This window comes from Dromiciops gliroides, chromosome 1 (genome assembly GCF_019393635.1).
Source record: "Dromiciops gliroides isolate mDroGli1 chromosome 1, mDroGli1.pri, whole genome shotgun sequence".
NCBI classification, from domain to species: Eukaryota; Metazoa; Chordata; class Mammalia; order Microbiotheria; family Microbiotheriidae; genus Dromiciops; species Dromiciops gliroides.
In genome coordinates, this window is record NC_057861.1 from 17346755 (window position 1) to 17371011 (window position 24257).

The 24257-nt window shown below is 44.3% G+C and overlaps 1 protein-coding gene across 2 annotated transcripts in view; it reads left to right on the forward strand.

Annotated features, from left to right (window-relative positions):
• The window catches only part of CMKLR1 (chemerin chemokine-like receptor 1), a 45974-nt gene that overhangs the window by 16546 nt on the left and 5171 nt on the right, over positions 1 to 24257 (forward strand). For both annotated transcript variants that reach the window (XM_043979454.1, XM_043979458.1), the window contains one exon: positions 21067 to 21208. The gene's annotated coding sequence lies outside the window, so the exon portion shown is untranslated. The remainder of the gene's footprint in view (positions 1 to 21066; positions 21209 to 24257) is intronic.

Sequence of the window (24257 nt, forward strand, 5' to 3'; positions counted from 1 at the left end):
TGAGAACGAAGACTTTTTTGCCTTTTTTTCTTTTGGAATCCCTACCCTTTTAGAACAGTGCCTGGCACATAGTAGGTGTTTAATAAATACTTGACTTGTCCTATCCATGACAGTGTGATAATATTTATAAAGCATTTAGTATATGCCTGACATATAGTAGGCACTTAACAAATGCTTGTTCCCTTCCCGTCTTTGAAAGCTCCTCTTGTTTAGTCATGCTTGACTCTCCATGACTTCCATTTTTGGGGCAGAGATAGTGAAGTATTTCCATCTCCATTTTCTTCCCTAGCTCATTTTGCAGATGAGGAAACTGAGGCAAACAGGATGAAGTGACTTGCCCAGGAACACACAGCTAGTAAATATCCGAGGTGGGATTTGAACCCAGAAAGATGAGTCTTCCTGACTTCAGGCTCTGCTCTCTACCCACTGCACCACTCAGCTGCCTTCTTTGGAAGCAGAGCCTTTCTTTTGCCTTTCTTTGTATCCTTACCTCTTAGCATAATGCCTGACAGATAGCAAGCATTTAATAAATGTTTGTTAACCAACCATGACCAATTTTATTTAATTCAATTAAAAACATTTATTAAGTATCTACTATATTCCATCCAAGTATAGTGAAAAGCTTAAATCTGGGATTAAATCCTGGCTTTCACGCCTACTGGCATGAACTATAAGTGAACAAAGAACCTCTCAGTTCTCAAGAGCAAAGACTGTCACTTAGGGAGAAGTGCTGATTTGCATATGTGCATTGGTGGAAAGGAAAGTGTGTGTGTGTGTGTGTGTGTGTGTGTGTATGTAGGTGTGGGTGTCTGTGGTGTCTGTGTGGAGGGGGAGAGGTACAGACATGATGTGTCTTCTTCCACTTGGTCAGACCACATCTGAGATATGTGCTCAGCCCTGGATGCCAGAGACACAGAGTGCCTGCAGATGAGCACAAGCCAATGCGTAGAGGGCTGGGAATGTGTCCTACAAGGATTGACTCAAGGGAATGGGGATCTTCATTCTGGAGAAGAGAAAGCTTGGGCGGATGAGATGGTTTTCTTCATGTAAAGGAATGTCATATAGAGGAGAAATTAGTGTTGCTTTGCAGGTCTCCCAAGAGGCAGAACTGGGAGCAAAGGGTGGAAGGTGTAGGGAGACTTATTTTGGCTGTAGGTCAGGAAGAACTTCCTAACCATGAAATCTGTCTTCAAGTGGAGTGAATGGGCTGCCTTGGGAAGTGGTGGCTTCTCATGACCAATCCTTGGGCACTTCAGAGAAGAGATGCTTATTTATTTGGGTCTCTTTCAATTCTCAGATTCTGTGAATGAATTGTTTGACCTTGGACAAGTTCCTTGGTCTTGGTACAGTGGAAAGGAGCATGAGACAGGAACCTGGGTTTAAGCTCCTTGAGTCTTTTGGGCTTTCTCTTTGCATCCATACCTAGCTCTTGGCACATGCCTGACACATTTTTGTTGTTTAGTTGTTTAAGTTGTCCCTGACTCTTCATGACCCTATTTTTTTTTTTTGCAAAGATACCAGAGTGGTTTGTCATTTCTTCCTCTAGTTCATTTTACAGATGAGGAAACTGAGGCAAACAGGATTAAGTGACTAGCCCAAGATCACACAGTAAATATCTGAGGCTGGATTTGAACTCATGAAGTTGAGTCTTTCTTTTTTTTGTTTGTTTGTTTTTGTTTTGTTTTGTGGGGCAATGGGGGTTAAGTGACTTGCCCAGGGTCACACAGCTAGTAAGTGTCAAGTGTCCGAGGCCGGATTTGAACTCAGGTACTCCTGAATCCAGGGCTGGTGCTTTATCCACTGCGCCACCTAGCTGCCCCCAAGTTGAGTCTTTCTTATTCCAAGCCCAGTTCTCTATCCACTGTACCACCTAGCTGCCTGCCTGGCAGTGCTTATTAAATAAATGATAAATAAGCACAGTAAGTAAGCTTGATGTATTCTTGTTGATTGACTAATTGAAATCTTACCTCTGTTACTTACTACCTGGATGACTTTGAGCAAACAACGTAAATACTCTGGGTTCCCCATTCATAAAAGGAGAGGGGTTGGATTAGGTGCCTTTAAAGTCCCATCCGTGCTAATGGAGAGGCTCAGTACAATCTTTAGTATATAAAAGATGCCAAATAAATGCTTGTGTGACTCTCCAGAAAGAGGATGAAGATGTTGGGGGAATTGTTTTTATTTTTGATAAGCCCCAAGCTAGAATGCTCTATATTCTGGAGATGTCAGGGATACACAGGTAAATATAAGATTTTTGGTCCCTGACCTCAGGTATTTTTTGTTGTTGTTTTTGCAGGGCAATGAGGGTTAAGTGACTTGCCCAGGATCACACAGCTAGTAAATGTCAAGTGTCTGAAGCTGCATTTGAACTCAGTTCCTCCTGAATCCAGGGCTGGTGCTTTATTCACTGTGCCACCTAGATGCCTCCAAGACAGGATTTTAATCAGTCAGTTAAATGCTTACTATGATTGAATTGTTGTCATAGACATTTTTGGCACTGTGCTAAGGACTAGGGATACAAAGAGAAAACCCCAAAGATCCCTGCCCCCAGGAAGCTGGCATTTTACCAAGGGAGACAATGTGTATATAAATAGGAATAGAATGGAAGATGCAGAACAGATGGAAGACAGCCACTTTAAAGGGAAAGGTATTAGCAACTGACCTGGAAGCCAAGTTCTCTGATTTGAAATTCGCTGGTTTTTACCTTTTGTGGAGAAGCATCTGATTCCTGCTTCCATAGGAGGTAGAAGCCGTGGGTATAGCTGGGGTATATATACAGTTAGTCAGTCAGCCAACTGGCATTTATTAAGAATATAGTTTGCCTCAGTTTCCTCATCTGTCAAATGAGCCGGAGAAGGAAATGGCAAACCACTTCAGGATCTCTGCCAACAAAACCCCGAATGGAGTCATGAAGAAAAGGACACAACTGAAAAATAACCGAACAATAACAAAAATGTCCCAGGCACTGTGCTCAGTGCTGGACACAAGAGAGAATGTGGTAAGAGACAAAAATGTGGTATAAATAAGGAAGTATAAGATCATAGACTGAGAGCCGAAAAGGATCTTAGTAATTGAATAAAGGAAATGAGCCCTGAATTTGGAATCAGGAGAATTGGGGTTGAATCCCGAGCTCTGCTACTTACTGGGTCTCAGTTTCTTCATATGAAAAACAGGGGTTTGGACTATTTTCCCTCTTAAGGTTTCTTTTTCTTTTTCTTTCTTTCTTTTCTTTGCTTTTTTTTTTGGTGGGGCAATTGGGGTTAAGTGACTTGCCCAGGGTCACACAGCTAGCAAGTGTCAAATGTCTGATGCCGGATTTGAACTCAGGACCTCCTGAATCCAGGGCCAGTTCTCTATCCACTGCGCCACCTAGCTGCCCCCTTAAGGTTTCTTCTAGCTTTAATTGTCATGTTCTTATGAGCATGCTGATTCTGGAGTGAGATGATCTGGGATAAAATCTCATACACTTCATGTATGACATTGGCAAGCCATATAACAATTCTAATAACTGTTGGCATTTATGCAAGTGCTTTAGCATTTTGAAAGCACTTTTAAAAATAGTATCTCATTTTATCCTCACAAAAATCCTGGGAAGTAGCTGCTATGATCATCACTACTTTACAGATGAGAAAACTGGGGCAGAAAGTAGTTAAATGACTTGTCTAGGGTCATAAATCAGTTAAGACACTTGTCTTAGGTTAGATTTGAACTGAGGTCTTTGCTGACTCTGGGTCCTGCTCTACCTAGATGTCTCCCTGGGCTCCAGGTTCCTTATCTGTAAAAAGGGGGGTTTGTGTTAGATCATCCCTGAAGTTTTTTCCAGCTTAAAAATCTCTGATCCTGTGATCTTATGTCTCGAGCATTGAGGAAAATGGGCTCCATCCTTTGTTGACCTCTGCCACCATGGCCGATCTTCCCATCACCCTCCCCATGCATTTACCACAGTATTTCTTAGCTTCTTCTGCCCAGTCTGAAGGAGGTGGTTGCTATGGAGACCTGCTCCCAGCCAGGGCATGGAAGTCATGAATGTGTTGATTGGTTGAGCTGCCTTGACTCTGGGAAGGGGTTTGAACCCCAGGTGCCTGGTCTCTTCCAAGTACTGAGACTCCTAGAGATGCTCAGAGCACCCTTGAAGGATAAAGCATTTCCCTTCCCGTGGGGCTAGGGAAAAGATGACCTGCCATCTCAGCCAAGCCTCACTCCAACCTCCACAGTTTTCCTTAAAGAGTCTGTTGTTGCCATGGAAACCAGGATTTTCTTTTTAAAAGAAAAACAGCAAATGTGGGTCAAGGTACAGACAGAGAAGCCCATTCAGTCTCTTAGAATCTGAACTTTTCAGACGAGACTTCTTGCTGGCAATGCTGCTGTCCTATTTCTGAGTCAACATCTTCTCCAGTGAGTTCTCCTCCCTCTGGGAGGGCGGGAGGACCTATGAACTCTTGGGGTGCCCAGGATGATCTGGAAGACTCAGATAATTGAAAATAGGGGGATGGATGGCAAACTAGCAGTCCTGGCTAGTGGTGGCTTCTTGGGGTCTCAGGAGACTGTCTGTTAAGTCAGCATCAGGATTATATCTACCCTGAAAGGATAACACCTTTGGCTCTCCCAAGGCTTGAGTCATTCACCCTGGAAGAAAGGCTTGACCCTGCCCGGTCTCTCCCGCCAACGCCTTGGTTTTTCTAATCCTTTGGAAGGGGAGATGCCAAACCAAATTCCTTTCAGCCAAATGTTGAGCAAGTTTCCACTCTGTTCTTCATTCTTAATTACATTAACAAGATCATCCAGGACTCCTTGGCAGGGAGTCTCCAGGAACAAGATGGCCCTGGGGAGAATGAATTCTGTCATATGGCCAGAGTCATCTCCAAGACCCCAGAGTGCTGGATATCTTTGAGGGGAACAGGGCTCACAGAACTTTTATGAGTTTTCTAAAATGGAAGGAAAAGGAGGAGAAAAGGGGAGAGGGATGGGCACAGGCTGAAATGGCTGGAGGTGGTGCCTCTGGGCTTCTTCCAACTGACCAAATGTTCCAAGACATCTGTCTCTGTTTCCGATGAGCTCCAGAGTCGGATTGTCCAAAGCCAAGTTCCGCTTGGCTGATTTGTGCCTACAAGATGTGTTAAGTCCAGCACGACAGGGGCGTTGTACATAGGCAAATTTTCCAGGCTTCATACTCCTTCCTGGTCTTCATTGAAAGGGAGAGCTGGTCCCAAAAGGTTAAGAACAAACATCTAGAGGAAGGGGCCTGAGAAGTTACCAAGTCCAACCCCTTATTTTACAGAAAGGGAAATTGAGGCTTAGAAAACTCAATGGGATCCAACTTCTAGAGTTGGAAGACAGTCTAATCCAACCCTCTCATTTTACAGATGGAGAAACAGATCCAGCAAGATTTAGTGACATGAACAAGGCAGGCTATGTGATCTTCCCAGGTCTTCTGACTCTAAATCCATGTGTGATCTTGGGCAAATTGCTTCCATTCTCTGGAAGAGTCCTCTTCTCTATAAGGTGAGCAGATTAGTTATGCTAGAAGGGACTTCAGAAGTCATCTAGTTTAAGTCCCTATGGAGGTCATGTGACTTACCCAAAGTCACATAGGTAGCCATTGCCAGAGACAGGATTTGAACCCAGGTTCTCCACCATCTCCCTTTCTATTGTACTACAGTGCCACGTGCCAATGAAAACCCTTCTACTTTCTTCTCCCTTCCCTCCCTGCCACCCCAAATTAGCTCAGATGTTGTTATTTGATGTTGTTTAGTTATTTCAGTCATACCTGACTTCATGACCCCATTAGGGGCTTTCTTGGTAAAGATACTAGCTTGCCATTTCCTTCTCCAGCTCATTTTACAGATGAGGAAGCTGAGACAAATAGGGTGAAGTGACTTGCCCAGGGTCAGGTGGCTAATAAGTGTCTGAGGCTGGATTTGAACTCATGAAGATGAATCTTCTTGCCTTCAGGACTGGCACTCTATGCATTATTGCTCCCCCTAGCTGCCCAGATGATAGAGAGACAATAAATTGATCATAGAGCCATATATTGAATTAGGAAGGGGCTCAAGCGGGTTTGACTATAGATCTTTTCATCAAATTCCTTCATTTTACAGATGAGGCAACTGAGTCTGGAAATATTCTTTCTACATTTTTTTCTTCATTTTCTTACATCACATACTGACCCCAGATGCCTCTGTAGGGAACTGGGTAGTTATAAAGAAATGCTTCAGCAGAGTCTGATTCAACTTATGGGGAGCAATTTGTGAATGTGGGAAATCTGGAGTGGGGATGCAATGTGAATGTGGTGGGTCTGGAGTGGGGATGCAACGGAGCGGGAGGAAGCCACACTTCTACTTCCCTACCGGACCTCCTAGGAGACTGCATCCTGAAATCAATCAAGCAATCAATCAATCAACATTCATTAAATGCCTACTATGTGCCAGGAACTGTCCTATAAGCTGTAGGGTGTTTTTTTTTTGTTTGTTTGTTTTTTTGCGGGACAATGAGAGTTAAGTGAATTGCCCAGGGTCACACAGCTAGTAGGTGTCAAGTTTCTGAGGCTGGATTTGAACTCAAGTCGTCCTGAATCCAGGGCCAGTGCTTTTACCACTGCACCACCTAGCTGCCTTCCTTTTGCATGGCACAGTGGATAAAGCACTGGTCCTGTATTCAGGAGGACCTGAGTTCAAATCCAGCCTCAGACACTTGACACTTATTAGCTGTGTGATCCTGGGCAATTCACTTAACCTTCATTGTCCTGCAAAAAATTACGAAAAGAAGAAGCAAAAGACAGCCCCTGCCCTCAAGTAGCTTACAATCAAACGGGGGAGACATCAAACAAATATACACAAAGTGAGTCATATACAAGGGCGATAGGTGGCACAGTGGATAGAGTGCTGTCCCTGGCATCAGGAGTATCTGAGTTCAAATCCAACCTCAGACTGTAGCCTCAATAGCTGTGTGACCCTGGAAAGGTCACTTAACCCTGTTTACCTCAGTTTCCTCATCCCTCAAATGAGCCGCAGAAGGAAATGGCAAACCACTCCAGTATCTTTGCCAAGAAAACCCCAAATGGGGTTGCAAAGAGTCGGATGCAACCAAACAACAACAAAGATAAAAAAGAAATAATTAACAGAAAGAAGGCACCAGACTTGAAAAAAAGTCAGAGACTGATGAGTTGCCTGAAGGTGGGTACTTTGCCTACCCAGAGCTTCTCTGCGGGTCTCCTCAGTACAATTAAGATTTGACTTAATGAATCAAGCTGATTTCCAGAAACAAACCATTCCATCTAGTGGAAAAACCAACAGAGCTCAGCCCAGCTCCTCTCTCCTGCTCAGAAGCTGAGCCAGTAACAAGTAAGTTTAGACAAAATAAGGGACGTGGGGAGCTGGGGTGGGGGGACCCCTGGCTGAACAATAGGCTTTTAGTTGAGGAAGCATGTCTGTCAATTCACACTCTGGTGGATGGATCAGGAGACAGCCCCCAGAGGCCCAGAAAAACCCGAGATTTCCCAATTCTCCCACTTATTAGCCACTTCAGAGGGTCAGGGACCTAGAGGCATCTAGATGAAGTTGATAGAGCACCAGGGTCAAAAAAGACCTGAGTTCAAATCCAGCCTTATTCTCTTATTAGCTGAGTGACCTTGTGCAAGTCACTCAACCTCTGTCTGCCTCAATTTCCTTATCTTTAAAATATGATCAAAGGATCAAATGAGATAACGAGTGTTAGCTATTAGTATTATTAGGGCTGGAAGGGACCTGAAAGACCATCCAGTCCAGTGCCTTCATTTTACAGATGAGGAAATTGAGGCCCAGGGAAGTTAAATGACTTGCCCATGGTCACGGAGGTAAGTGTCAGAAGTGGGATTTGAACCCAAGTCCCCTGATATCAAAGCCACTCTATTCTTTCTACTATACTGTGCTATCTGCTCTAGCACTCAGTTGCTCCCATTATATAATGGCATCAATATTGCCTTACCTTCCTGGAGGCAGAGACCTGAGCCAGGTCATCTCCTGAGGCTTCTTCTAGCCTTAAAACGGGATGATTTGACTCAAATGTCCTGGCACGATGGAATAAGCCACGGAGCAGGTCAGAGGACCTGAGTTCAAATCCTAGCTCTGATGCTCCTTATCTCTGTGACCAAAAGCAAGTCACCCCACCTCCCCGGGCCTCAGTTTCACTCCTCTGTAAAATAAATCAATAAACACTCATCAAGTGTCTATTTTTTGTTTTGTTTTGTTTTGTTTGTTTGTTTGTTTTTTTGGTGAGGCAATTGGGGTTAAGTGACTTGCCCAAGGTCACACAGCTAGTAAGTGTTAAGTGTCTGAGGTTATATTTGAACTCAGGTCCTCCTGAATCCAGGGCTGGTGTTCTATCTGCTGTACCACCTAGCTGCCCCTTTAAGTGTCTATTTCGTGCCAAGCAATGGACAAGGCACAGGGCAGAGATAACAATGAAACAAGATTAATTAATACAAACGCTTCTTTTTGGTATTTAATGCCATGTACGACCTAGTTCCAGCCTTCACACTCTACTTTTCAGCCAAACTGGCCTTTTTGCTGTTTCTCAAACATGATATTCCCATTTCCAACCTCTACACCTTTGCATAGGCTGTGTACCTCTTAGAGGGGTAGTGGGCTCCCCATCCCTGGAGGTCTTCAAGCAAAGACGCTTGGCGTCATTTTGTGGCAGAGATTCCTTTAGGCCCACTTCAGACTATTGGGCCTGATTGGTTTAGGTTGGCCTTAGAGGGCAGATCTGGCATCAATAGCAGATTGAATGTCAAAGGTGCGTATTTAAACTTGATATCAGTAAAACAAACCCCACCCAAATTTCCTAACAACGAAAGCTGCCCCAAAGTGGTGTGCATTGCCTCAAGAGGGAGTGGATGCCCCCTTTTTGGAGGCTGGGTAACCACTGGCCAGGGATATCGTAGTGGGGATTTCGGTTCAGGTCTAGTTTGGCCCAGCTGTCCGAGCAGCTCCTGGGATGCCCTGGCCTCTTTCTCACGTTTTGCTAGTTGAACCCCATGGTCCTGCACAGGCCCCACACTTCTAACCATTGACTGGCTCCCAGTAAATTGTCCCAAGGATTGTAAACACTCGGAAGAGGAGATTTTGCAGACCACACTGGGTCTCCATAGATTTAAAAAAAATGATTACTAGCAGGCTGAAAGCTTAGTTAAGGAGATTACTGTTGCTTTAAAATCCCGAGAAATGTAAACAGGCAGTGGTCATCAGAGGAGACTTAGGGATTGAATTGTTTAAAATCGTCTCTAGCAATGGGGAAGTATTTGTGTATCAGTGTGGGTTGTGCATCTGTTGAATGCACACCACTCTCTCCACATACATATAGAAGTGTGTTTAGACAAGATAAGGAAGATGCAAGCGACCCTTGGACAATATGCTTTGAGTTATTTCTCCCAGAGTGGGGAATGATCTGTGTAGATGCAAACTCTCATGTGGATTAAGTAAAGCCTCTTAGGACCAGCTAGAGGCTTGTGTTTTTGAGGAGCCAGATTGGGGGGGGGCAGGGAGAGGGGAATGGAGGGCTCTGTCTATGTTTGGGATCAGGGCTCAGTCTGTGATTAGGATCAATTAGGGCTCAACCTCTGGCAAGGATTAGGGACCAGCTTGTGACCAAGGTCAGGGCTCAGTCTGTGGTTGTATCTTTGACTGGAATAGGGTATAAGCTCTTGATTTCAGTTGCTGAGGGAACTTCTTGTGAGATGCAACTTGGTGGTCTTGTGGAAGACCTGAGTTCAAATCCAGCCTGAGAGACTTACTAACTTGTGATCTTGGGCAAGTCACTTAACTTCTGTTAACCTCAGTTTCCTCAGTTGTAAAATGGGGATAATAATGGCATCTATCTCCTAGGGCTGTTGTGAAGGTAAAATGAGATAATATTTATTAAATACGATTATTTAATAATTATTGTTATTTAGTTATTTAATTGTTAATTAAGTTATTTAATAATAACACTTGGCATATTGAAGGTGCTATATAAATTCTAGCTATTATTAATTAATATTAATATTATTATTATTAATACCATTATTAGGAAACTCCCCTTATTATTGGCAGGGTGACCTCTCCCAAGATCATTTAAAATGGGCAAAAGAAGAAAAAGTCTTGGAGATTTACCTTTCTTTCTTTCTTTTTTTTTTTTTTTGTGGGGCAATGGGGGTTAAGTGACTTGCCCAGGGTCACACAGCTAGTAAGTGTCAAGTGTCTGAAGCCAGATTTGAACTCAGGTACTCCTGAATCCAGGGCCAGTGCTAATCCACTGCACCACCTAGTGTGAGATTTAAAATTGGATATTAGATCATAAATCTCCCCTACTTAACTTTTCCCTTAATTTATCTCCCAGACTAGTAAATGGAAGAAGCTTCTGGTTTTCTAGATAGAGCCTTTATTGTATATAAGGTGTTGTTGATTAGAAGGATAGGAAAATAGAAATACAGTACAAATCGTCTTAAATCTAGGCTTAGTCTATATTCCTTATAAAAACTCACCAAACCAAAAAGGCCACCTTTGGAGTGAGGGAGACCGTCTGTCCCGCGCCGCCAGGAGTCCCGCCAAGCAGGCAAAAAGGCCTACTCTCGTTCTCTCCACCCCGGAAGTCAAAAAACCCGGCAGGCAGTCTGACATGCGCAGCAGGCGGACTGTTCATCTCCCCAAAAGGGTGGTCCTTGAAAAACTGGCATCTTTCAGTATCCTAACCGACTGTTAAAAACTTTCATATTTTACCACACTAGCCACCCCAAAAGAACAGAGATTTACAAAAGTGAATTAATAGGTGTGGGAGGGGAGGTGATGGGATTGTGAGACTGGGCCCCACATATGTACCATCTTTGCTTAAGGCAGTCCTTTGACCAATTGACCAGAGCAGGCCCCTAGGATTTCCTATCCGATGCATGGTGAGTTGAATGGTCAAGACAACCTCTTAGCAGTTCCAAGAGTGTTTATCCAATCTTTCTTCAGGGAAGGCACCATGCTGGGCCTTGGCTCTCTGTAAACCTGGGCAGAATTGGGGGTGGAGGCTGGGGTGGAGGCTGAGATGGAGGCCGGGGTGGTGGTGGCATTCCAAGGCAACCAGCACCTCTTTGTCCCCTGGTCCGGCCCTTCTGGGTAAGTTTCCATGTGAGTGGGTGTGGGAGCGGAGAGAAAACATTCTCCCGGAGCAAGGAGCTAAATCTATCCGGCTGCCAGTGGCCAGTACACATTAGTGGAAACAGCTGCCAATTGTGGGACTTTGATGTGAGGCATCCGACAGGCTTCTCTTTCACAGAGGAATCATTTCTGGCAGGTTGGGCTTGTAAGTGGGTTAATTAGGACCACGGCCCCCACAGGACATTGTGCGCCTGCTCCTTCCAGCTGCAAATCCTCTCTCCCAAACTCACTCCCTTGGCCACTTACTTAAGTCATATAAGGAATTTTCTGAGGATTGGGGGGTGTCCATTGTTGTTCTCCTGGGTCCAGAGATGGGCCCCCAGGCTTTCCCTGTTGCCTGGGACCACCTTCTAGTGTAGAATCTGGTATAGAATCAGGGCAGGGGCTGAGGAGGAGGAAGACAATCCAAGCATCCTTTGGCCTTCTGGGATCCCTTGTCATTGACCATTGGTCAGCATAAAGAATATTCAGAGCTCTCATGGGCAGGCTTAGTGCTATGTGACAACCAAGCCCTCCAATAACATTAAAGGGGGGGAGGAAGAGGGTATGGTCTTCTCCTTGACTTTAAGGACCCTGTCTGTGTTTTTGGAGTGCCAAGCTCCTGGGCAGGGCTCGGTCTTTCTTTTGTTCTTGGTGTCACTGCTGATAAGTGTCACGACCCAGGGAAAACAACACTCTATGATAAAGGGAAAGAATCTGAACTCAGACACCATCAAATCCAGCCTGTTCCTCATTAGGAATGGTCTCTACAACATGCCCAGCAAATGACCATTCAGCCTTTCCCAGACCTCCAGGGATGGCAAAAAGACTCTCTCCGGAGGCATCTGTGTCTAGGTTTGGATAAACTCAATATTTGGAAAGTTTGTTTCTTATATCCAGCCCAAGTCTTCCTAGACACCAACCATAAAAAGTCCAATTCCTCTTCTGTGGGACAGCCTTTCAAATACATGAAGATGGCTATCATGCCCTATGGGCAGCCAGGTGGTACAGTTCAAATCTAGCCCCAGACACTTGCTGGCTGTGTGACCTTGGGCAAGTCACTTAACTCTGTTTGCCTCAGTTTTCTCATCCTGTAAGATGAGCCAGAAAAGGAAATGGCAAACGACTTCAGTATCTTTGTTATGAAAACCCCCAAATGGAGTCACAAAGAGTCAGTACAACTGAAACAACTGACCAACCAACATATCTCTCTCTGGGCCACACACCCCTCTTCTCCCCCAGTTTTTCTAGGTTAACAGTCTCAGTTCCTTGAACCAATGTGCATGTGCCATGACCTTGAGGTCTGTTAAATATCCCTGTTTGGCTGAAGAAGCGAGTGTACAGGAGGGGACGCAAAAGCTGTCTTCAAGGTGTTGTGGGGAGGAAGGATTTGTCTTTTTCTGCTTGGCCCCAGGGGGCAGAAACAGGAACAATGGGGGGAAGTGGCAGGGAGACAGCTCGAGGCTGGATGTCAAGGAAGCACTTCCTAATATTTCATGCTGTCCCAAAGAGAAATGAGCTGTCTCAGAAGGCAGTGAGTGAGTTCTCCCTCCTCGGAGGCATCAGGCAGAGTCTGGAGGACCACTTGCTAGGTAAGTCATGGAAGGACTCCTCTCGTGCATAGGCTGGATTAGATGGTCACTGAGGTCCCTTCTCACACTCAGATGATGTCATTCTGTGATCCTCATTCCTCTCCTCAGAATGCTCTCTACCTAATCAAAACCTCTTCCAAACAGTGGGGCCCAGAACGAAACTCTGGATTCCAGATGGATTTTGCCTGGGGTGAAACTCTCATCTCTGGGCTGGTGGACAAGATGGCGGGAAGAACACTGGCTCCAGAGGTAGAAGACTTGGGTTCAAATATCATTTGATACTTATTACTGTGGAATCTTGGGAAGTCATTTAATCTCTGTGGACCTTGGTTTCCTTATTTTTTATTTTTTAATTTTTTGGTGAGGCATTTGGGGTTAAGTGACTTGCCCAAGGTCACACAGCTAGTAAGTGTCAACTGTCTGAGGTCAGATTTGAACTCAGGTCCTCCTGAATCCACCTAGTTATCCCCAAGATACCTCTATCTTTTTTTTTTTTAATTTTATTTTTAAATTTTTTTTAGTGAGGCAATTGGGGTTAAGTGACTTGCCCAGGGTCACACAGCTAGTAAGTGTTAAGTGTCTGAGGCTGGATTTGAACCCAGGTACTCCTGACTCCAGGGCTGGTGCTCTATCCACTGCGCCACCTAGCTGCCCCTGATACCTCTATCTTAATGAAGCCTAAGATTGAATGGCTGTCTGGGCTGCCATTTTGCATGATGAATTCCTATTGAGCTGGTAGACCTCTCTAACCTCTAGATGGGTTCAGACCAACTGCTCTCCAGCCACACTTCCTCTATCTGGTTCTTATGAAAATGATTTTTTGAGCCTAAGTATGGGCCTTTACATTCATCCTAATTATATTTCATCTCCTGTCAGGAAGGTTGGTTTTCTAACCACTCTACTATACCAAGTTGCCCCTCTCTAAGACTATAAGTTGCAAAGAAGGGGCTGACTCGAATTTGCAGAGGGAGTTTCCTTATTTGGAAATTCTATATGTGAATGGAATCACATATCCAGCCCCCTTTCCTATTATATTTCCTACTATATTTCATCTTACTATTTACATTTATTCTATTCAATTTCATTTTAGTTGATTTAGCGAGATGTTCTCTGTGGGGATCCTTCCTACTCTCATTTCCCCTTCAGGATTTTTATGGGGTGAAATCTGGAATCAGAAGACATCAATGGCACTTTCCCTGACAGTGTGTAGGGAGATCTTTCATGTGCTTTCCGGTTCTAAATCCACGCACTGATGGCATTAGGAAGAGTAGTCACAGGGGGGAGAGGGTGTTATAGGGAGAAGATGTTACAGAGGGCAGTGAACAACCCAAGGGAACATAAGAAAAGGGTGAGGGCCTTCCACTGCTGATGCTGGCTCTGTGTTGGGAGCCACAGTCTAGCCACTGTCCTCTTCTCTTCTCCTGGCTGCTGTAGGGACACTTACTTTTAGAACACAGGGCCTGGGGACAAGGTCCTGAGTCACTATACTCCAGTGAAAACTTTACTTGTTATTGGGACTAGATTTATAGAGCAAAAACTCTTGGTCTGGGTGAACCCCCAGAGATAGTTTTCTGTCCAGTTTAAGAGAAGCAAAAGTATAATGGAAAGAAGCTAGGAATGAAGAATCCTGGGTTCTAGTCCTAGGTTCTAAGGTTCACTCTGGGTTCTAGGGCTGGGTGCTAATAAGCTGTATGACTCCTGACATCTCTCTCAACCTCTCTGGGCCTGTGAAATGAAGAAACAAGACCAGTTAACCTCTGAGGTCCCTTCCAGGTCAAATCTATAATCCTATGGCTAGTCAGTCATGTCCAACTCTTCATGGCCTCTCCAGCTCATTTTACACATGAGGAAACTGAAGCAAAAAGGCTTAAGTGACTTGCCCAGAGTCACACAGCTATTAAGTGCCTGAAGCTGGATTTGAACTCAGGAAGATGAGTTTTCTTGACTCCAGAGCCCTGTGATTTATGCACTATGGCGCCACCTAGTTGCCCAATCCTATGACTAGATGACCTCTAAAGTCATTACCTATGACCAGCTCTGATACAAGGATCGTTTGACTCAACAATTCAATCCTCACACTTGGGTGGGACAGGGATTATTGTACCCATTTATCAGATGAAGAAGTGGAGGCTGTGACGTATCTAAGAATGCAAGTTTATAATAGAGCTGGATTAGGACCCAAGTCTTCTGGTTTGTGTTCCAGGGTCCTTCCCATTATTTGATGGCCTTCTAAGATAGATCATACTTGGATCTTATGCATGTCAACTCATTTGTGTCCCCCCGGTCCCTCTTAAACTCTATAGAAGCAGGTCTGTGTAACTGATGGAACACTAAATTAGGCATTAAGAAGACCTGTGTTCAAATGTTACCTCTGTGACTGACTAGTTGTCTGACCCTGGGTATATCCCTCTGAACCTCAGTTTCCTCATATGTAAAAAGAATGTTGGACTAGATGGTCATGGTCCTATGTTGATCAGCATCTTCCAAGTCCGCTGGGATCAAAACTTCAGAATCATTTGACTCTCTTTTTTCACATATCCACTTACTTGCTAAATTTGGTCAATTCTCTCTCTTTTAAAAAAATTTTTGGTGGGGTAATGAGGGTTAAGTAACTTTCCCAGGGTCACACAGCTAGTAAGTGTCAAGTGTTTGAGGGTGGATTTGAACTCAGGTCTTCCTGAATCCAAGATTAGTGCTTTATCCACTGCGCCACCTAGCTGCCCCAGTCAATTCTCTTTCTACAACATTCCCCTATCCCTTTTCTACTTACCCAGCCAGGGCATTAATTCAGACTACTATCAATCTGGACTTGTTATAGCCTCTTAACTAAGGTCTCCCTGCCTCCATTCTCTCATTTCTAATCCTCTCTCACACAGCTGCCAGAATCATCTCCCTAAAGAACAACCCTCACTCTTTTGCTCAAAAACCTTCACTGGCTCCCTTTTACCCCCTGGATAAAATATAGACACTTGAAATTTAGGACCCTCTGCAGCCTGATTCCTTTCCAGTTTTATCTTCATTATCTCCCCTTCACGTGCTCTACATTAAATGGATGGTTCAGTTGTTCCCTGAACACCTCTGTGCATTTGTCCAGAGCTAGTTGTTTTTCATCACTATCTTTCAGAATCCTTCTTTTCCTTTGAGGCTGAACTCCAGGGCCTCTTCCTCCCTGTTGTATTCCCTGATTCCTATTTTGTCTGTATTTTTCAGTCAGCCAATGAATCAACAAATACTAAGTATTTAGTAGACACCTACTAAGGAGTAGGACAGCTAGTTGATACAGTGGATAGAGAACTGGGCCCGGAGTCAGGAAGATCTCAATTCAAATCCAGCGTCAGACACTTTCTAGCTGTGTGACCCTGGGCAAATCGCTTAACCCGTATTGTCCTCAGTTCTTCATCTGTAAAATGGGAACCTAATGGATATGTGAACCTAATGGAGAAGGACATGGCAAACCACTCTAGTATCTTTGCCGAGAAAATGCCGTGGACAAAGTCTGTGGTGCCGTGAAGAGTCGGATACAAAACCCTATATTCCGGGCACTATGCTAGGTGCTGGGGATACACAGACAAAAACGCAACAACCCCTGCCCTCAAGGAGCTTCCATGCTGTAGAGGGAGATGATGTGCACAGGATACACTAGCTCTGGAGTCAGAGAACTCGGGTTCAAATTCAGTCTCTAATATTACCTGTGCGACCTTGAGCAAGTACCTTCCTCTCCCTGGACCTCAGTTTCCTCCTCGGTAAAATAAAGGTCTTGGGCTTGGTGATCTTTGAGGTCCTTTCCAGCTATAGATCTGTAATCCTGTTGGGTTAATACAAGCTCAGCATATACAAGATGGATTTTCTTCTTTTCCCCCATCACAGCCCACATCATGTTCTGCTTTATCTATGTACAGTCTATATTCCCGTCCCCCAACCCTCGGGGTAAGCTAGCTGAGGAAGGAGAATGCTTTCTTCTTCTTCTTGCCCTTCTCAGGGACATAGAGGTCATAGGTAGAGTTGAACTGAATTTCCACAGAGCAGGGCTAAGTGTAGAACCCTCTAAGATATTAGAGACCCAAACGTCCTAGGAAAAGCATGTTTGTGCTCATTGGCCTAGGGGAGGACCACATGTTGCTCATTCCACCAAAAATAAATGTGACCCAAAATAACCCCAGACGCCTTTGAGCCCCTTCCAGCTCATCTGCAGGGGTGGGGGTGGGGGTAAGCAGTGGTTGGTGAAACACTCCTCAATTCTTTTCTTTCAGCAGCTTTCTTGAGCTTCCTGCACTTAGCATGTGTCTCATCTGCTGGTTTCCTCTGCTTGCTAAACAATGACAGTCCTCTTTGGAACCTTAGGGATGGAGCCTGGGGAAGGATGATGGTGGAGAGTGTAGAACTGGGATGGATCTCAGAGTCCAACCCTCTCATTTTACAGATGGAGAAACTGAGACCCAGGGAGGTCAAGTCACTGACCCAAGGTCACACCGGTGGTGTCTGAGACCAGATTTGAATCTGCGTCTTCTGACTTCCTCTTTTGACCTCTGTCTCTGCTCTCCACAACTCTGAGGCTGTGACTCAAAGCTGTAATTAGTAGTAATTATGTCTGGTGCAAATTCATTTGGAGGTGGAGGCGGAAGACGTTTGCACTATGAGTGGAGTCATCTTGGAAGAGTGGGTGGCCTGTCTTCAGGGAGTCTGGTCCTTATCCTCTTAGTGGTTGAGGGGAGAGGAAGGGATGCCATGGCAACGAGAATCTGAGCGTAAAGTAGCATGGTACAGTGGAGAGGCCAGAGGGCCGTGGTAGAAATCTTACTTCTGATGCCTATAACCTTATGATAGCTAGGGGGCACAATAGTGCACAGAGCACTTGGCCTAAAGACACTTGCCTGCTGTGTTATCCTGGGCAAGTCACTTCACCTCTGTTTGCCTCATCTGTAAAAGGGGGATAATGGTAATGCTTACTCCACTCCATTCTCCCAGGTTGTTGTGAGGATCCAATAAGATATTTGCAAAGCACCTAGCATTTCCTTTCTTCCTACTAGATGCCCTTGGGGGTACCTTTCAGTTCTAGACTGATGTTCCTATGAAGCTTGGGATGATTTTATCTCATGCTCCTGGATGAACAATGTTAGACTAGAAGTCATTGCAGGGAGCATAGATACCTCCCCAGGAAGGAAGTGTGCCCCTTCTGCGGATGTTGGCCCTCTGGGCAAACTATACTTGTTTTACACCTCTGGTAGAAGCAGGGAGCTAGCTTGTCTTATGTACCTAGAGGAGCTTACAAAAGCAGTCCAGACACCTTCAGAAAGGACCCAAAGGGACAGCTGGGTGGCAAAGTGGATAGAGCCCTGGCCCTGGAGTCAAGAGGACCTGAGTTCAAATCTTACCTCAGACACTAGCTGTGTGACCCTGGGCAAGTCTATTAACCCCATTGCCTTAAACATCCAGGGCCATCTTTATTCATCCTGATCTCTATCTCATCGCTATCACTATATATCTATATCTGTATCTGTATCTGTATCTGTATCTGCATCTCTCTCTCTCTCTATCTCTCTATTTCTCTCTATTTCTATATCCATATTTCTGTCTCTATACCTATTTCCATATCTATCTGTCCATCCATCCATTCATCCATCCATCCGTCCATCCATCCATCCATCCATCCATCCATATCTCTCTCTCTCTCTCTCTCTCTTTCTTTCTATCTATCTTTCTATCTCTCTCTATCTCTCTCTCTCTCTCTCTCTCTCTCTCTCTCTCTATCTTTCTATCTCTCTCTCTCTCTCTCTCTCTCTCTCTCTCTATCTACTTTTTCTATCATCTATCTACCTACCTTGTCTATCTGCCCATTTCCATATCTATCTCTATGCCTATTTCCATCTGTCTTTCCGTCTCTCTGTGTCTGTGTCTGTCTTCTCCTACTCAGTCTTCTTAGCTATATCTTATAGCCAATTCATACCCATTAACTTTGCTATGATCCTATGATTCCAAATAATTTTTCTGCCCCTGGGCCTCAGTTTCTCCACCTGTAAAATGAAAAGGTTGGACTTGCTGACCTTCAAGGTCCTTTCCAGCTCTAAATCTATGAAGTGGGAAGGTCTTTTGAGAATCATTTTACAGATCAGGAAACTAAGACATGGGAAAAGGAAGTGACTTGCCCAAGGAGACGTAGCAAGCTAGTATAGAGCCAAGAGAAGCACTCAAGTCTCTCATTTCCCAGGCCAGAGTTCTTTTTCTCCACTCCAGGATGTTGCCTCCAAGTGTTAGCGTAGTCCAGACCAGAGCTTCAATGCTAACCTCAACACACAGCTAATACAACCTTGAGTGCATGGAGGGATTGGGAGGTGCTAACACCTCCCTGTGAGCACCTCTTGCTAAAAATCCCCCTGCAGGCTTCTCCAACTAGACAAGGCTCTTAGCTCTCCTCAAGGGCACAAAAGGATCAGTCCTCATTAAGCAATTGCCTCTTCTCTGCCTGGTAAACAGAGATAAAGGTTCTGCACTGGGTTAATGTGTTGCTCTGGCAACCCAGATTTGACAGGACTGGCAGCCTAGGCAGCAGAGTTTACATTTGGGTGACTCACACCTTTCCCTAGAAGCCTGGAGCGCTACTCTCCAGAGAGCAAAGCAAGCTGCTCATGTCTGCTGTGCCCTGGTGCCAAGGAAAGATGATATCCACAGAGCCAGGCTGCCTGGTGTCCAGTCCCAGCTCTGCTCTGTGACCACAGGAAAATCACATTCCCTCTCCGATCCTCATTTTCCTTATCTGTGAGAAAAAAGTGGAGGGTTGGACCAGACCTAAGGCCCCTTCTTAGCCCTAAGAGCAAGGTTAAATAAATGTTGGATTCTATCAATCCCTTTTGCCTACTTATGATCTGAGGGAGGAGGTGGGGTAGCAGTGACTGTGATAGAGAGAGAAGAAATAGAGTTTGCATGAGAGCTAACAGAATGGCAGAGGGTCTTGGAATCCAGACTCCAATTCAAATCCCACTCCTGACACCTGCTAGCTGATGACCCTGGTCAGGTCACCCAATTTCTAGGTGCCCCAGAAAACTCTTGAGGATTTAACTGTTCACAAGCACATCTAGGCTTTCGATTTAATCGGTACAAGAAATTTGTGGATGAGACAACTCCTCTGATCCATGAAGCTTGGCACCTGCCACGGAATGGATGGTCTTAGATGGAGCACAGGTTCTCACAGAGAGACCTGAGGATCTGACTCAGCTGCAATCTCAGCCATTCTTGTATATTTGTTTCCTTTTGCATGTATTCTTTTTTTTTTTTTTTTTTTGGTGGGGCAATGAGGGTTAAGTGACTTGCCCAGGGTCACACAGTTAGTAAGTGTCAAGTGTCTGAGGCTGGATTTGAAACTCAGGTCCTTCTGAATGCAGGGCTGGTGTTTTATCCACTGAGCCACCTAGCTGCCCCTTTGCATGTATTCTTTTTTTTTTGGTGAGGCAATTGGGGTTAAGTGACTTGCCCAGGGTCACACAGCTAATAAGTGTTAAGTGTCTGAGACCGGATTTGAACTCAGGTCCTCCTGACTCCAGGGCCAGTGCTCTATCCACTGCGCCATCTAGCTGCCCCCTTTGCATGCATTCTTGAAGGGAGGTAAAAGTTCCTGGAAACACAATGCTTTTAGCCAAAGTTTTTTTTCTAGTTTTTTTTTTTTTTTATTAAACCAGGTTTGTGATTTCATCAGTAAGAAGAAATCCTGGAACCTGGTGTGCAGCTTCCCTTCTCTGATGTAGATCAACAACTTATTTACAAATCAGATTCTCTGAGAGTTGCCTGAAGCACCAAGAGGTTAATTAGCCCAGGGGTACACAGTCAGTTTGTGTCCTACATAGGATTTGAATACAGGTCTTCCTGCCTCTCAGGGCAACTCTCTGTCTGCTTCACCAGGATGTCTTTCGATTTAGTAGAAGTAACCAGTAAAAATTTGGGAAGTAAGATGATCCAATGATAAGGAAGGAATAGTTCAGGGCAGTTCTAGGCAGAGAGGTGCTGGTAAGTATTTAACAACTGGTTCTCTGGAAAAAAAATGTACACAAGACACATTTTTAAGTTTAATTATTACCATTTTCTCTCTTTTTTAAGTCTAGCCAATTAACAAACTATTAAATCAATCCCTGATTTTTAGGGTCTTCCAATTTCTTCTGTGTCAGTGTTTGCACTGAAAATTTAACAATCAGCTCTCAAGACCCTGTTAGAGCTGGCTCCAGGATACAGATGATGGCTGAGTCTCATGTATCCATTGGTAGCCCCATTGAATGTGTTATTTGGAGCCTCTCCCTTATGTTGAAAATAGCCATTCTCTCCTGAGTTAAAAAATACTATCTTTGATTTTACAGAATAATTGCCCTGCCTGGCAGAAATTGGAGATGGGGATGACCCTGGGATGAGGCAGCGACAGCTATCTGAGGGTCTCAAACTTTGGGCTTCCTTTGTTCCAGGTTGCACATTAAACTTACCCTGCTACTTTGAACTCAAAAGGTAATAATACTTAATGTCATTGTTGATAATGAAAATAATGAGAATAATTCTTTTTCTCTTGCCCTTTACTTTCAGTTTACTGATAAAGAACTCTCTCACCCATATAGAGCTGGGAGAGACCTTAGAGGAAGTCCATCCAACCCACTCATCTCATCAACAGTATAATAGTCAATGTTCATGTGCTGGTTCAAATTTTACCAGATGATCCCATGTATCAGCCCATCTGTTTCCCCCCACAGACAGAATGTCTTTCTGAGATTTGGGACTGTGAACTTTGCTCAACAGTCTCTAAGAGTTTTGCTGGCAGGAAAGGCTACCTTATTGCTCTCTCCATTTTATAGAATAGTAATCTAAGACCTAGAGAGGGCAACTTGTAAAATGAAGGGGTGGGATAAGATCAACAGTTCTCAGAGTGTGGTCTGGGGATCTCTGGGGGTCCCCGAGACCCTTTCAGGGGTTCTGCAAGGTCAAAACTATTTTCATGATAATACTAAGATGTTTTTATTTCTAACTGGGGCAGCTAGGTGAAGCATTGGATAGAATGCTGGACCTTTAGTCAGGAAGATGTGAATTCAAATGCGGTCTCAGACACTTACTAGGTGTGTGACCCTGGGCAAGTCACTTAACCTGTCTGCCTCAGTTTCCTCATCTGTAAAATGAGCTGGAGAAGTAAATGACAAACTGCTCCAATATCTTTGCCAAGAAAATATCAAATGGGGTCACAGAGAGTTGGACATGACTGAAACAACTGGACAATGACAGAAATCTTGATCAATATAACCCATATAAACAAAAAGTCTCTGGAATCCTCAATTGATTTTTAAGAGTGTACCAGAAAGTTTGAGAACCATGTAATTAGGTGATCTCCATGATCTCTCTGTCTCTAAGACTGTGATTCTTTGATCCTAGTTATGTGACTTTGGGCAAGTCACTGGCTGCCTCAGTTTCCCCATTTGCAAGATGAAAGAAGGGGTTGGACTGATTGGCCTCTGAGGACCCTTCCAGGTCTAAGCCAGGAATTCTATAATCTTTGCAGCATGACCGTGATTCCAGAAGGACTAACTCTGAGTTCTAGATTTGGATCTTGGCTCAGACATATGCTACATGTGTGACATGAGGCAAGTCACTTGCTGGGCCTCAAGTACTTCAGTTGTAGGTACCTCTTAGTTCTAAATATATGACTGAACCCTGTATAGGTCCCAATCAAAGTTTTCTAGATTTCAAGGAAATTTTAGAGGTCCAGTCACCTCATTTTTAATATATGAAAGCTGAGGTCCACAGAGGGTATATGAATTGTCCCAGATCATATCATAATTAGCAGACTGGGCATTGGGATGCAAGTCCTCTGACATCCATCCCATACTTTCCCATCATTCCATGAAGGTATGAAACTTGGGAGAGTCAAGGGAAAGACATGATAGATGGGTTCTAGAGTAGATTATCCAAGTCTTCCACAGTATAATAACCAAAGGATCGGACAGCGAGACAAAAGTCCAGCGCGTGTTCTCACACATATAAGTGGTGATTTCTGTAGGGGTCTTTGCTGAGTGAAAGCCAATCGATCAATCAACCAATCAAAAAGCATTTATTAAGTACTTGCCTTGTACCAAACACTGTACTGTCAGGGATGCAGAGAAAAAACAAAAACAATCCTTGCCTTCGAGCAGTTTACATTTTAACAGAGAAGACAATGTCTATGCCAATAGTATATGCTCTGGAGTGTGGGTCCCCTTGCCAGAACCAAATTAAAATGTAATTGGAAAATATTTAACAAAATAAATACGGATATAATAGGATATAGTTAATGTTAATTTGTGGTTTTCTAAGTCAATATGTAGCCTGCAGGTATCCTTATGTATGGTTTAGTGATCCACTGCTCTGAAGCTCCCATTCCCAATGGCAGCCTGGGTCCCCAGAGCATCGCTATTATGTCTCCCCTCAAGATCTAAGGGTACCCCTGAGGAGTTGGAGAAGTGTCTTTTCTAGTGCCAGAGCTCATAGGCCCCACCAGTCTGCTCCCCTCCATGATGATCATTCTTTATCAATTAATCAATCAAAATTAATTATTTGTTAGAAAGGGGTATTTACTAAGTGGGCATAAGAAGAATTGGAATAAAATAACGCCCCCTACTCCCAAAGTCTTTCCCACAAGTACATACAGGGTCCAGGAGGAAGTGGCCTCAAACTTTGAAAGCACACGCGGCATGGTATCACAGCTTCTGATTCCTGAAAGTACTTTCCTTGCCATTATAAGGGACACTCATGAATTTCCCCTTAAGTATGGTATAGATTTTCTGATGGGATCCTTGTAGACTCTTGAAACTGCCAATCTTCAATGTGTTTGGTTTATTCTTTTTTTTTTCTTTAATTTTTTTGCAAGGCAGTGGGGGTTAAGTGACTTGCCCAGGGTCACACAGCTAGTAAGTGTCAAGTGTCTGAGGCCGGATTTGAACTCAGGTTCTCCTGAATCCAGGGCCGGTGCTCTATCCACTGTGCCACCTAGCTGCTCCTGTTTGGTTTATCCTTGTGCTCTCAATGAAGACAATGGCCTAGATGTTCTGGGGACACTGCTAAAATGTCCATGGGAAGCCCCAAATCCTGCAGACCCTTTGAAATGACATTTTCCTCCTTTGGCCAAGGAAGGGAGAAGGATTCTGAGCCTGAGCCTGAGGCCAGGGCTGGTATCTCTTCTGCTCCCCACCTCCCCAATCTATTCCTTCTCAGGGGCTTCCAGAAATTGACTTCCCAGGTTCTGAACCTGCTTGCTATATTGTAGTAGACCCAAAGAGCATGGCCAAGTTTCTTCAATAAATGCCAATACAGTTCCTGTGTAGCAACGCTCCTTTTATCCGCTGCTGTGTTTAGGACTTCTAAATTGATGGAGGATTTTTTGAACTTGGTCTATAGCCTGTGATTGATTTGTCGATCAAATGAGGATGTCTAGACCTTGATCACACTTCTGACTGATTTATCCTTCTTATCCAAAGAAGGTAGTAGAGCATAGCATCTTGTGATGTGCTTTTTTAAGTGGGAATGAGGTAATTGAATG